Here is a 15,536-nt window from a genome sequence, read left to right on the forward strand (position 1 = left end):
TCTTCTTTAATTTCTTCAATGATCCATTGCTTGTTCAGTAGTGTGTTGTTTAGTCTCCACATCTTTGTGCCTTTCTCAGCTTTTTTCTTGTAATTAATTTCTAGCCTTATAGCACTATGATCTGAGAAGATGCTTGTTATTGTTTCAATTTTTTTAAATTTGTAGAGGCTTGCCTTGTTTCCCAACATATGGTCTATCCTAGAGAATGTTCCATGTGCACTTGAGAAGAATGTGTATTCAGCTCTTTCAGGGTGGAGTGATCTATATATGTCTATTAAGTCCAATTGTTTTAGTTTTTCATTTAGCTCCACTATTTCCTTGTTGATTTTCTGTCTGGATGATCTGTCCATTGATGTGAGTGGGGTGTTGAGGTCCCCTACTATTATTGTGTTGTTTTTAACATCTTCCTTTAGGTCTGTTAATAGTTGCTTTATGAATCTTGGTGCTCCTGTGTTGGGTGCATAGATATTTATAAGTGTTATTTCTTCTTGATGAAGTGTCCCTTTGATCATTATATATTGTCCCTCTGTGTCTCTCTTTACCTGTCTTATTTTGAAATCCACTTGGTCTGATATGAGAATTGCAACACCTGCCTTTTTTTCCTTGCTATTTGCTTGAAGTATTGTCCTCCACCCCTTCACCCTGAGTCTGTGTTTGTCCTTGGGGCTGAGGTGTGTTTCCTGGAGGCAACAAATTGTTGGATCGTGTTCTTTAATCCATTTTGCCACTCTGTGTCTTTTTATTGGAAAGTTCAATCCGTTCACATTGAGAGTGATTATTGATGCATGTGGACTTAATGCTGTTAATCTGTTGCTCATTATCTTGTTTTCCTGCATTTCTTTTCCTGTTTGCTTTAGACTACCCATTTAATACTGCAATTTCTTATGCTGGGTTTCTTAGATTTTTCCTTATTTATGATTTGTGACTCTGTTCTGTACTTTATTTTAGTGTCTACCTTGAAGTTTGTATTTAGAATCTCGTGTATAATATAGTCTGTTCTCTGGTGGTCTCTTACCTACTTGACCAATACTGATTTAGACCCTTTGCTCTTCCCCTCCTAAATAATTATTTTCATTTTTTATTCCAACTCGTCTTATTAATTTGTAGTTAGAGTGCTAAGATCGTCCTTGTTTTGGTAGTTTCCTTACCTTTACCCTAATGCTATAATTGAATATTTGCTATCCTGTTCTGGTTCCATCCATCGGTCTCCCTAGTGGATTGTGTCCCCTTTCTCCCTTTTTTCTTTTTTCAGGTATGAGAGCGTTCTTGAGGATTTCTTGTAATGGAGGACTTTTAGTTACAAATTCCCTTAACTTTTGTTTGTCTGGAAAAGATTTAATTTCTCCCTCATATCTGAAGGAAATTCTTGCTGGATAGAGTATTCTTGGCTGAAGATTTTTATCCTTTAAAGCTTTGAATATGTCACTCCATTCTCTCCTAGCTTGTAGGGTTTCTGTAGAGAAATCCGCTGACAGTCTGATAGGGGCTCCTTTATAGGTTATTCTCTTTTTTTTCCTTACTTCCCTGAGTATTCTCTCCTCATCTTTCCTATTTGCCAACTTTACTACTATGTGCCTTGCAGTAGGTCTTTTTACATTGACAAATCTAGGAGATCTAAAACCCTCCTCTACACACATTTCTCCATTGATCCCTAGATTTGGGAAGTTCTCTTCAATAATTTCGTTAAGCACACTTTCTGCTCCATTTTCCTTTTCCATATTCTCGGGAACTCCTATGATCCTTATGTTCTTACTCCTCATTGAATCCATTATCTCTCGGAGATTTTCCTCATTTTTTAAATTCTTAGTTCTCTTTCTTCCTCTGTCTGGCACCATTCAGCCTGTCTATCTTCGATTATGCTAATTTGCTCCTCTATGTTGTCTACATGGGCATTCAGGGAATCCATATTCTGTTTTATCCGGTCCATTGTGTTTTTCATCTCAAGTAATTCTGTTTGATTCTTCTTTATGATTTCAATCTCTTTTGTGAAGTAACTCCAGAACTCGGCTTGTTTCTCTATCTTTCTACCTCATTGAGTTTTTTGATTATAGCTGCTCTGAATTCATTATCACTTAGTTTACCTAATTCCAAGTCCTCAGGACTTAATTCTGTGTTTTTATTGTTTTCCTTCTGGTCTGGGGCTTTTATAAATTGCTGGATGGTAGAGGAGTGGTTTTTTCACATGGTGGTAGAATTCAGTTGCAGTTACAGCCTGTCGCCACTAGATGGGGGTCGAGAGCCGTGTGTTATGAGCTCTCGCCTTGGGGCAAGATGGCTGCGCCCACTGGCTTTGCTGGGGGGGAGGGGCTGTTACTCACTCGCGCTGGTCTGGGTTCAGACCAGTTCTGTTCTCTGGTCTCCCAAGGCCCTTGATTTATGGGGTCCCTGCGGATGGAAGCTTCCCCCCCACCCCCCCATCAGCAGGTCTCCACTGAATCAGCAGCAGGAGTCCTGGATGATCCCCCGATTGTGCGGCCCCTCCCCTGCTCCTTCCCGACCCCGCCGCAGCGATCCCAGACTCTAGGGGAGGGAGCGATGTTCTCTCCTACCGTTCCAGCGCCTCCGAAGGTGTAAGCAAAGTTTATGATCTCTGCCTTCTTGGTATTGTAGGTCTCTAACGAGCTGGCATTATTTTTGTTCTCTGAAATTCAGTTCTTCCAATCTTTTGTTGTATTTTGGAGGGGAGAGAATCCCAGGTCAGCTCACCCCACCATTTTGCTCTGCCCCCTCCTGTATTCTGCTGTTTTTTGATGGAGTGTTCTTTTTATCTATCTATTAAGTCCATCTGCTCTAGTTTTTCATTTAATTCCACTGTTTCCTTGTTGACTTTTTGTTGGGTGATCTATCCATTGATGTAAGTGGGGTATTGAGGTCTCCTACTATTATTGTGTTGCTGTTAAGATCTCCTTTTTGGTCTGTTAATAGTTGCTTTATGTATTTGGCGCTCCTGTTTTAGGTGCGTATGTATTCATAAGTGCTATGTCCTCCTGGTGGAAAGTCCCTTTTATCATTATATACTGCCCCTTTGTCTCTCATTGTCTTTTTTTATCTTGAAGTCTGGTTTGTCTGATATAAGTATGGCAACACCTGCTTTCTTTTGTGTGCCATTTGCTTGTAGTATTGTCTTCCATCCATTCACCCTAAGCCTGTGTTTGTCTTTAGAACTGAGATGTGTCTCCTGGAGGCAGAATATTGTTGGGTCTTGTTTCTTAATCCATCCCACCACTCTATGTCTTTTGATTGGAGAATTCAAACCATTTACATTTAGAGTGATTATTGATATATCAGGGCTTAATATTGCCACTTTATCTCTTGTTTTCCAGTTGTTCCACATTTCCTTTGTTTCTCCTCCCATGTATTTCTGACTGCCATTTCAGTTTGGTGGTTTTCTGTGATGGTTTTCAGTTTTCTCTTTATTTACCATTTGTGTCTCTGTTCTGATTTTTTCTTTAGCGTTTACCATGGGTTTTGTATAAAAGCTCTCATAGATGAGACAGTTCATTTTCTGATAGTCTCTTATCTCCATTAGCGTAGGCAAGTTCCACCTCTTTCCTCTTCCCCATCTAAGATATTTTTATCACAAATTATTCCATTTTGTGTTGTGAGTCTGTGGTTAAAATGAAGTGTTTATAGTTATTTTTGATGCTTTACTTCCCTTTGTCTTTAATGTTACAATTAAGTGTTTGCTAACCTGTTCTGATAGAGCTACAATTTTCTGATTTTGTCTGTCTATCTCCTTGCTCAAGGCTTTGTAAACCGTTTCCTTTTCATTTCAGGTGTGAGGGCATTCTTGATCATTTCTTATAGGGGTGGGGGGTCTTGTGGTGATGAACTCCCTCAGCTTCTGTTTATCTGGGAAAGTCTTTATTTCTCCATCATATCTGAAGGATAGTTTCACTGGATAGAGTATTCTTGGCTGAAAGTTTTTGTCTTTCAGTATTTTGAATATATCATTCCACTCTCTCCTAACCTATAAGGTTTCCACTGAGAAACCTGCTGAAAGCCTCATAGGGGTTCCTTTGTAGATTATTCTTTTCTGCCTTGCTGCCCTTAATATGTTTGCTTTGTCATTTACGTTTTCCAGTTTTACTACTATATGCCTTGGAGAAGGTCTTTGTGCATTGATTTAATTAGGAGTTATACTGGCTTTGTTTACTGTAATTCCAGTCCCTTCCATAGATTTGGGAAGTTCTCAGCTATTATTTCTTTGAACAAGTTCTCTGCTCCTTTCTCCCTTTCTTCTCCCTCTTGAATACCTATAATCCTTATGTTGCATTTCCTAATTGAGTCAGATATTTCTCAGAGAATTTTTTCATTTTTTTTAAGTCTTAGTTCTCTCTCCTCCTCCACCTGAAGCCTTTCTATATTTCTGTCCTCCAAAGTACTAATTTTGTCCCCTATAATGTCAGTTCTGTTTTTTAAGGTTTCTAGATTGTATTGTATTGTATCTCATTCATTGTGTTCTTCATCTCTGGCATTTCTGTTTGGGTTTTTTTAGAGTTTTGATCTCTTTTGTGGAGAATTCTTTCTGCTTATTAATTTTATTCCTGAGTTCACTGAATTGTCTTTCTGAGTTTTCTTGTAACTCATTGAGTTTCTTTATAACTCTTTTGAATTCTCTGTCATTTAGATTGTAAATTTCTGTGACTTTAGGCTTGGTTTCTGGAGATTGTCATTTTCCTTCTGATCTGGAGTATTAATGTATTTCTTCATGGTGTTTGATGTAGTGGACCTTTGCCAGCACATAATGGTAGTTTCTGGTCACAGATTCCACCTGCCAACACTTGGGGGGTAGGGGCAGGAGCTGTCTGTTCTCAACCTGCTGTGTCCACTGGAAGTTGTGCCCATCCACTGGAAGCTGTGCTCATAGGGCTCATCTGCATCTGACTGCTGGCTGCCCCTGCCTGGTGGGTCACACACACAGGCGCAGGCACTCTGGTGTGGATCCACTGCCCCAGCCAACCGGCCAAGTTGGTGCACCAGGCAGGTGGGAGTGCTTTCTTTCACATTTGCAAGACTGCTCCACACTCACTGGTGGCTCACCTGAGCTGCTGGGCTTTGTAGGGGTGCCCACGTGGTGGCTGAGCCACCTTGGTGTGGAGTGTTCCCCACATGCTGGGATGCATGTCAGAAAGTGAAAGCATGCATGTGAAGGCCTGCCTGTCCCCTGCCCTGCTGCCGCCACTTAAGGGTCACACACTGGCCACTGCACATGGACTCACAACCTAGATTGCTGCCACTGGGGAGGGGGAGGATATCTGCTCACCTCCTTCCACTGCTTCCCATCGATGCAGTACCCCCAAACTTCAGACTTACGGCTGCGTGGATCTCTCAGACATCCTATTGCTCTGTGTGGGTATCCTCTGTTGGTTAATGAATGTCCTTTTTGTTGTATCTTAGCAGGGAGAGACCAAGGGAACAGCTCACGCCACCATGATGCTGACATCACTCTCCACCTTATTCTTCCTGCTAATTATAAGACAAACAAACAAACAAATCTGGATGAAATTTATAAGGCAACTCACAGAAGCCCTAAAGATGAAGAAAAGAAGGTAGACTGGTTAGTAACCTTGGGCGGTGAGTTTCCTGGGGTTTTGTTTGCCTCTAGTATATCTGGACCTGGGCACAGGAGAGTCACTCAATCTGGAAACACCAATGGGCACAGACCAAAAAGCTCCAAGGAAAGCTCACTTTCTTCAGCCAAAAGACTGGGGGGGAAAGCATCTCAAAAGAACAGAAGTATTTTTACCAAAGCTTCCCTACTCAAGACAAACATCTCAAAAAAGTGACTCCCCTCTCACTTCCCACCGTGGGTGGAGCCCTATCTCCCACCTCTGCCCTGCACTTAGGAGTAGAAACCCCTGCACATGACCCTGCACTCTTCATTAGAACCTGGGCTGACATTGCATCCTAGATAAACATTGATCTACTTCTGGGTCAACCAAGCTGAATTTGGGGAAAGTCTTTTGGTAAAAACTCCATCTTATACAGGTTCTGAGCCTTCTTTTTTGCCACTTTTATCCCATAAGTCAATTAAGAGTCTTTTTGTCTAGGCTAGGCAAATTCTTTCTAGTCAAAGGAGCTTAAAAGTGGCTTTCAGCTAGAAAGCCTGTCTAGATTTTCTCCTCATTTTTGACCTGGTAATTCCTTACTGCTTTGTCATTTCGTTGATGCTTTTAAGAAGAGACTTTTACCATTTTATCTATCTTTTTCTATTTAGATCTTTTTAGCAAAAGAGCTTGTGCAATAATCTAGATTTCCATTACTATAAACATGAAGTCCACTTTTTAAAAACTTTGTAGTGAATTATATCATACATAAAGAAAAGTACACAAATCATAACTCTACAGCTGGATGGATTTTCACAGGGTATATATACTCATGCAACTAGTACCCAGAACAAGTACCAGCACCCAAGAAGTTCTTCTCTTTACCACCTTCACTACCTCCCCCAAAGGAAATCATTCTCCTAACTTCAAAACTGTAGTTGAGTTTTGCTAGTTTTTCAGCTTCATAAATGAAATTGCAACTTTTTGAAACTTGCTTCTTGTGCCAAATACTATATATGTAAGACTCATCTGTGTTGTATGTGTAGCAATAGTTCATTCATTCTCATTGCTGACAGTGTCCCATTGAATGAATATGCCATAATCTATCCATGCTACTCTTAATGGATTGGAATCACTCAGTCATAAGGTATGTGTCTATTTGGTTTTAGAAAACACTGCCAAATACATTTTCAAACTAGTTGTACCAATTTAACCTCTTACTAGCCATGTATGAGAATTCTGATTCTTTGTCTACTCTTGACAAATCACTTTTAACCACCTATGAAATCCTCAGTTACTTAACAAAAGAAAACAGTATCTTCTGTTCCCACCTCACATCATTCAAGATCTCTTGTCCTTTTATTAAACTCTGGGTTCTGAGTAAGCAAGTTCAGTTTCTGGACTTCAGTCAAGTAAAACTGTGAAATAAGAGGAGAGAAAATTATTAAAGAAAAGAAATTTGCATCATAAAGAATCTAGAGAAAAGAGGCAGAAAAAAAGAGAAGAGGAAGAAATGTTCTGGGCTGTATAGGCTCTGGATCTGGGAGTTTCTGAAGAGACTTGAGAGTAAGGTGAAAGAGTGTTAAAGTAACCAGATTAGGCCCAAGATGGAGTCACTTATGCTAAACCCAATGTCCACAACCCAAAACTTAACTAAATTTCTATGTTAGGCTCACTCAGAAAAGAAAAGTCTAGGTCAACTAATCAGTACTTGCCTGCTCAGTACAAGTTACCTGACCCAGCTCAAGACTTCCATTTGCTCCATGTAGAGAAAGTAACTTTGCAATAACCAATCCACTTTTTCCTGGCACATCTTCCCTGTTCATGCTCCCTCTGCCTATAAAAGTCTTTCATTTTGTACAGCTCCTCAGAGCTCCTTTATATCTGCTGGACTGGATGCTGTCTGATTAGTGAATGGCTGAATAAAAGTCTACTAGATGAATAAAATGTCTGTGGAAAAATTTCTTTTAACAGGAGAGAAAAAGGTTTTAGAATGTGAGAGATATAGTAAGAAAAGTGAAGAAAATGGAAGGTATTACTGTGAATTATGGATATTGGATCTCTTTGTTGCTTGAAAGGGGCAAACTAAGATTGGAATTACTATCAAGTACTTTTGAGTAATGAATTATTCCTTTATAAACAGAACCCCACACATACATTGGATCATGTAGAGCTTTACTTTACATAGAGATTACATAAACAAGCTGTTATAGTTGAAAACATTTGAGGAACATTTCTATTACTTCCCTGACAATATTCCTCCCTACCAATAGGCTTCTATAAAACCTACTCTTCTTATGAATTCTTATGAATCTACTGACCACTCCCCAACTCTTCTTCACCCAATGAAAATCTGGGGACATGACTCACGTTCTTCTTCTGTACTTGACACATGCCATAATCCTAGATTTCAACAGCCAAAGTATCTTTGTGATTCACTCGCCTATTTAATTCCAATGAGCTTCACCTATATTCAGTGATGTGTTATTGAAGCCAGTTCTTTCCAGCTCCTGAGAGCTGATTGTTCATACCTCTTTCCAATTCCACACACTATGACATTATGTTGGTAGCTTGAAGTCATCCATGGTAGGAGTATTTATACCACAAAAATCAACAAATGCTACAAATTGGGGCACTTTTTTTGAGGACCAGTTTACCAGCACATGATTGCTTCTACCCTACTTTGACCACTCATACTCAGATTCAGAAACAACCTTAGATTTTGTCATCAGCAGGAATTGCTCCACCCCAAAAATTTAAAACTCCAGTATGTCATTCTCTAACCATCACCTCAACTCTCAGCTCTCTCACAGCCCTATACCCCTATACCTTCTCTTCAGTATCACAGAGACCTTCAGGCTCTATTTGCATGTTCTCTCTGTACTCTGGAAAGGCAGAAAGGCTTCCAGCAACTGTGCTGTACTGCTTCCATTAAGAAGAGGACCAACAAACTACTTAACATTTACCAATTATCTCGTGAAGTAACACAAGGTATCAAAAATCTTGTTTCTTCAAAAATTGATCAAAATTTGTTCTCACCTTCATCTGAAAATGTTCACAGCATCTTCTTTTTCTTTCAGTTCATATAGAGGGTGAACCTGTTGGCATCTGCCAACAGGTCTAGAAATATTTCTTTTTGTTCTGCCTTTTCTCTTTCAACTAGATGTATCCTGTATCAACATACAAAAGAATTAAAACAACTTTCAAATGTCAGTTAAAATAATAAAAAGAAATAGCCCCTTGAAAAAATACAGACACACACATAGTAAAAATGGATTTCTAATGAAAACAGGTGTTCAGTCAGCTAAATAGTCCCATGAAGGATGTCATTTCAGAAACCACCCTCTCAACAGATATTTGGATAGAAATATCTGCCTGGGTACCAGGATGATATTGTGATGATCAAGGCATTACACATGGACTGAAGTACTTCTATGACAACAATTTCTGAATGGGATTCTTTAATTGGGATTTGAGGAAGGAAAAAGGGATTGGAAATAATTATATAGCGATAAAGATTATGTGAAAACTTGTTTTGTCATCATATATACAAACAGCTTAGATACACAAATAGCTAATTATATGTTTGAATATTGCTTTGAATACCAATTTCTAGAGAATGGTAATATCTCTTTATTCTAAAGTTAGTTTACAGTTGTAGCCCTATTTCCATGTTTTCTATGGCCTCCTCTGCCTTAGAATTACAGCCACCAAGACTAGTTAACTTGAAGTCAAGTCAAAATAAATAACCCAAGCTGAAGCACAGACACAAAAAAAGAATTTGAAAAACTGCATTAGAGATAAGTGGTACACACTCAAAAGATCTAACATATTTGTAATTAGAGACCAAGACTAAGAAGAGAAAGACAACAAAATTGATGAAATGATGACTAACAATTTGCCAAATCTGATGACAGACATCAATCCACAGATTAAATAAACTCTGCAAATCTCAAGCATGATAAGTATAAACAAAGCCATATCAAGGCACATCATAGTCAAATTGTTTATAATTAAAGAAAGAGAAAAGTTATAAGCAGCCACAGGAAAAAAAAGACATATTACCTTCAAAGAAACAACAATAAGACTGATGGCTGACTTTTCAACAGAAACTAAAACAGTCAGAAAATAACAGAATGACATCTTTAATGCTCTGAAATTCTTGAGGTTGATGGAAAATGATCCTATTTAGAAGCACAGAATGGTAGGAATAAAAAGCACCAGAATAGGAATAGGCAAGTGTGTGGGGAAACAGAAATAAGTACCATCAGTTAATAACTACTATAATAATAAAGACTGGTGGGATTTATAACATACGTAAAAGTAAGTACATGAGAAAAATAGTACAGTGAGTGTGGAGTAGTTAAATGGAGTTAAACTATCATAAGATTCTTAATTTGGGGGAGAAACTATAAAAGCATTAATTTTAAGTAAACAATCATAAATCAAGCATGCATTTCTTTAACTCTAGATCTAGGGTAATCATTAAAGATAACAAACGTATATTATTAAAATATACAGAAGAAGAAAATTACAATAACGAAAATATTAATTCAAAGAAAGTGATAAGGGAAAAATTAAGGAACTTGATTAGAGTTCTCCAGAGAAAGAGAATCAATACGAAGTGTGAATATATGTAGAAAGAGATTTATTTTAAGAAATTGGTTCTTGATTATGGAAACTGGCAAGTCTAAAATCTGCAGGGTGGACCAGCAGGCTGGAGATCCAGGGAAGAACCAGTGTTGCAGTTCAAGTCCAAAGGCTGTCTGGTAGAATTCCATCTTCCTCAAGGGAGGTCAGTTTTTTGTTCTACTCAGGCCTTAACCGATTGGATAAGGCCCACCTATACTATGGAGGGCAGTCTGCTTTACTCAGAGTTCATAAATGTTAATCTCATCCAAAAACACCCTCACAGAAACATCCAGAATAATGTTTGACTAAATATTTGGGCACTGTCGCCCAGCTAAGTTAACCCATAAAATTAACCATCACAGGAACAAAATGGGAAAAATAGACAACAAATAGCAGTCTAGTAGACTTATATCCAACTATATCAGAATTCACTTTAAACGTAAATAGCCTAAATACTCCAATTAAAAGACAAATATTGTAAGATTGGATTAAAAAAACTCAACTATATGCTATTTATAAAAGGTATGCTTAACTATAATGACACAGAAAGGTTGAAAATAATGAATGGAAAAAGATATACCATGCAAACACCAACTGAAAGAAATATGGTTTAGCTATGTTAATATCAGACAAAGTAAACTGTAAGGCAAGAAGTGTTACATGAAATAAAGGGTGAGATTTCATAATGATAAGGGGGGCAATTCAATAGAAAAAATCCTAATTTTGTATGCAAACTGGTTCAAAATTAAAAAGTAAACGTTGACAGAACTAAATAAACACATCAAAAAATCCATAAATGTAAGTGGGGATTTTAACACACTTTTTTCAGTAACTTACGGAACAAGCAAGAAGTCTTGGGCCTAAGAATCTCAGTCAAATTAGCCCTCACTGCAAGGAGAGGACAGCTAAAGGGGCTGGAAGCCACACACGGCCTCAGAAGAATCTTTGTACAGTCTCCTCAAGTCCACTCCACAGGACCTCCTTCCAGTCTTTCTCTCATCTCTTTCAACACTGGTAGAATGATGAAATAGTGAGGAAAAAAAATAATGGTGTACTACACAGCCACCCATCTCTTTAGCTCTAAGGACAAAAACCAGAGGTCCCTAGTGCCTCACTCTGTAGCCTTAATCAGAATTGTGCTGAAGAGTTTGCTGTGCCTGGTCAGCTGTTATACAAGCAGCTGTGGCGATGGTTAATGAATTGCTTTTAATTACTTCTTCACTTGAACTTTTCAGCCATCTTAAGTCAGATAGTGTCTGCACAACTGGAAAACATACACACACACACACACACACTGATCTCTTGTTGCCAGCCATTGAGTTTAAACACGTAGTTTCGTAAAACTTTGTCTCCTGCTTCAGTTTCAGGTCCCTATATGTTTTCTTTTTGAAAGTGACTTAGGAAACGCAAACCCCAGAAGAAAATGAAAGCTATCGGTTGGACTAACGTATAGTAAACATACAGACCACAGAATAGAAATGTTCTACACCAGAACTTAAATCCCAATAGAAAAGCTTTTCCTATTTTGTGACCTTCTTAAATATTACCTTTATTATAAAACGGAAAATTGATGAGTATGTTTTCCCCTGCTGTCAACAAAAGCATATGATCAAACATCTCCTCCCTATATACACTGACAAAATAATGACAAGTCTTAGAATGAAAAATTGTAGCAATGTTAGATTAAGCAGTAATTGAAATTCTGTAAGATTTAAACTCTGTGAATCATTCAAGAGTATGGAGTTCACATGTTATTTGCAAGTCTATGACAAGAGACATGTTTGAAATTAGAAAATTCCCTGGGTTCTATAATTCATGCCATTAAATCCTATTTGCCTTTTTCAAGACTTTGAATGTTGACTGGTGTTTTTTAAAGACAATTCTGGTTAGAGACGCAATATGTTCCTCTGGGTCCTTGATATCATATCTCAGGGACATTATCAGAGATGACTATTGGGCATACTTTTCTTTGCAGCTTTCTAGGTAAGACTTCAACTCTTACGATGCAATTATTATTTTTTTTTTAAAGATTTTATTTTTTCCTTTTTCTCCCCAAAGCCCCCCGGTACATAGTTGTGTATTCTTCGTTGTGGGTTCCTCTAGTTGTGTCATGTGGGACGCTGCCTCAGCGTGGTCTGACGAGCAGTGCCATGTCCGCGCCCAGGATTCGAACCGACGAAACACTGGTCCGCCTGCAGCAGAGCGCACGAACTTAACCACTCGGGCACGGGGCCAGCCCCACGATGCAATTATTTTTATGAGAAGTTTGTTTTGAAGATTCCTCACCTAAAGAGAAAGGGAAAGTGTTTTTAAAATCATTTATAATTATGGATTTTTAAAAATTCATGATTTAAAATCATGATGGGTATTTATATATAATTATATATTAAAGTCAACCCTTTGAAATCTGTGTATTCCAGTGTTCAATACATCTTAAAAACAAAATCAAATTAGCACAGATGGCTTGGAATATGTGATTTTATTCTCAACATTAAAATCATTTAACTTTTTAAAAAGAATAATAGTACCATGAATGAACTCAATAATTCCTAGCAGAAAAGAACATTAATATCTGCTTGCTTTGGGCCACACGCATTTTGCTTTACAATGTGTCCTATAAGGGAGTGTGTTCAGTCTTCTCATCTAGAGAGGAGACTGGGTTTATTCCTTGGTTCCTGGCCTTACTTGTGCTGATCAGAAAAATGGGTAGAGAGGAAAGTCAGCAGAAAGAACAAGGCTTAAACTGATTATTTTTTTCTAATGGCAAATAAAGCAAAGAAGAGATAGGAGGGCAAGAGGGATGACTTTTGGAAGGGGTAAGCAACACAGGAGAGCCAGCACAGGCTGGGATTTAGGGAAAAGACCAAAAATGAGAGTGGAGGTAGGGGAGGGGTATGTGCAACTACTGTGAGGTAGTTTGAAGACTTTGAAGAAAAGATGGGTAAAAGGATTTTCCAGAAATCCAGAAATTTTATATGATGCATTTTCCCCGTTGCTGACTCTGCAAGAGAACTCAGTAGAGGATGTGCATTTCCTACACGTGAACACTCTATTCTTTAAAATATTGTTCCATTTCCCAAAAAAACACGCTTGCTAAAGTTGTTACATAATTTTCAACCTAAACAATTCTAATAGGATGATTGCCATCTTCCCACCATGGAGGACAGGAATTGCTAAATACCGGGCAGTCTGACACTGGGTTTGTTGAGGCAGTTCCAAAAAACTCTAAAGAGAAATCAGTTGCTCAGTCTGAGTAGTGTGGAGAGAGGTCCTTAAAAAAATTACAGCATTATTAAACTAAAACTGCTTAGAATCAACTACAGCTATTTAGTTGTAATATTAATTAGCGAATTCTCTCTAAAGAAAAGCAGTGAAGTAACTAATTAAAAGAACTCTGCTTCACATAACATCAGTTGATAATGAAATGATTTGAAATGTTTTATTTTGTGCTACACTCCAGGATTAGATTCTCTCCTCTTCCTACTTCCTTACATGAAAGAAACTTTTCACTTAGAAATTCTAAAGGAGTAGTTTTTTTAAAAAAAAGAAGCACTTCTTTAGCAATTCGGGGTCTTTTGTTGCCCCATATGAATTTTACGATTCTTTGTTCTAATTCTGTAAAGAATGTCATTGGGATTCTGATTGGGATGGTGCTGAACCTGTAGATTGCTTTAGGTAGAATGGACATTTTAACTATGTTTATTCTTCCAATCCATGTACATGGAATGTCTTTCCATCTCCTTATGTCGTCATCCAATTCTCTCAGAAAGGCCTTGTAAGGCCCCAAATTTCTAAAGCAATCCTGAGAAAAAAGAACAAAACAGGAGGCATCACAATCCCTGCCTTCAAAACATACTACAAAGCTACAGTAATCAAAACAGCATGGTACTGGTACAAAAACAGGTGCACAGATCAATGGAACAAAATTGAAAGCCCAGAAATAAAACCACACATCTATGGACAGCTTATCTTTGACAAAGGAGCTGAGGGCATACAATGGAGAAAAGAAAGTCTTTTCAACAAGTGGTGCTGGGAAAACTGGAAAGCCACATGTAAAAGAATGAAAATTGACCATTCCTTTTCACCATTCACCAAAATAAACTCAAAATGGATTAAAGACCTAAAGGTGAGACCTGAAACCATAAGCCTTCTGGAAGAAAACGTAGGCAGTACACTCTTTGACATCAGTATTAAAAGGATCTTTTTGGACACCATGCCTTCTCAGAGAAGGGAAACAATAGAAAGAATAAACAAATGGGACTTCATCAGATTAAAGAGCTTCTTCAAGGCAAATGAAAACAGGATTGAAACAAAAAACAACCCACTAACTGGGAAAAAATATTTGCAAGTCATATATCTGACAAAGGCTTAATATCCTTAATATATAAAGAACTCTCGCAACTCAATCACAAAACATCAAACAACCCAATCAAAAAGTGGGCTGGAGACATGAACAGACATTTCTCCAAAGAAGATATACTGATGGCCAATAGGCACATGAAAAGATGCTCATCATCGCTGATCATCAGGGAAATGCAAATCAAAACTACACTAAGATATCACCTTACACCCGTTAGAATGACAAAAATATCTAAAACTAATAGCAACAAATGTTGGAGAGGTTGCGGAGAAAAAGGAACCCTCATACACTGCTGGTGGGAATGCAAACTGGTGCAGCCACTATGGAAAACAGGATGGAGATTCCTCAAAAAATTAAAAATAGAACTACCATACGATCCAGCCATCCCACTACTGGGTATTTATCCAAAGAGCCTGAAGTCAGCAATCCCAAAAGTCCTGTGCACCCCAATGTTTATTGCAGCACTGTTTACAATAGCCAAGACGTGGAAGCAACCTAAGTGCCCATCAACAGACGAATGGATAAAGAAGATGTGGTACATATATACAATGGAATACTACTCAGCTGCAAAACAGAACAAAATCATTCCATTTGCAATAACATGGATGGACCTTGAGAGAATTATGTTAAGTGAAATAAGCCAGCAAGAGAAAGATAATCTGTGTATGACTCCACTCATATGAGGAATTTAAAACTATGGACCAAGAACAGTTTAGTGGATACCAGGGGAAAGGTGGGGTGGGGGGTGGGCACAAAGGGTGAAGTGGTGCACCTACAACATGACTGACAAACATTAATGTACAATTGAAATTTCACAAGATTGTAACCTATCAATAACTCAATAAAAAAAAAAAGAAGCACTTCTTGAGCAATTCTAATTCTTTCCTTCAGGCATTCACTTGTCAGTTTCTATTATCAAAAATGTGATTTACTTCATTCCTAACGCCATGTATTCCAAATGAGATCCTAAGACCTGCTTATTAACTTAAAATAAT

The 15,536-nt window shown here is 38.1% G+C and overlaps 1 long non-coding RNA gene across 1 annotated transcript in view; it reads right to left on the reverse strand.

The window, feature by feature from the left end:
• LOC106839154 (uncharacterized) overlaps positions 1-11,991 on the reverse strand; it is a 35,576-nt gene extending 23,585 nt beyond the window's left edge. The window contains exons 1-4 of the long non-coding RNA XR_001400034.3: positions 11,019-11,991; positions 8,589-8,719; positions 6,881-6,967; positions 5,267-5,469 (exon numbers count right to left, since the gene is read on the reverse strand). This is a non-coding gene — a long non-coding RNA (uncharacterized lncRNA). The remainder of the gene's footprint in view (positions 1-5,266; positions 5,470-6,880; positions 6,968-8,588; positions 8,720-11,018) is intronic.
• Between the last annotated feature and the right edge of the window lie 3,545 nt (positions 11,992-15,536).

Source organism: Equus asinus, chromosome 7, assembly GCF_041296235.1.
Source record: "Equus asinus isolate D_3611 breed Donkey chromosome 7, EquAss-T2T_v2, whole genome shotgun sequence".
NCBI lineage: Eukaryota > Metazoa > Chordata > Mammalia > Perissodactyla > Equidae > Equus > Equus asinus.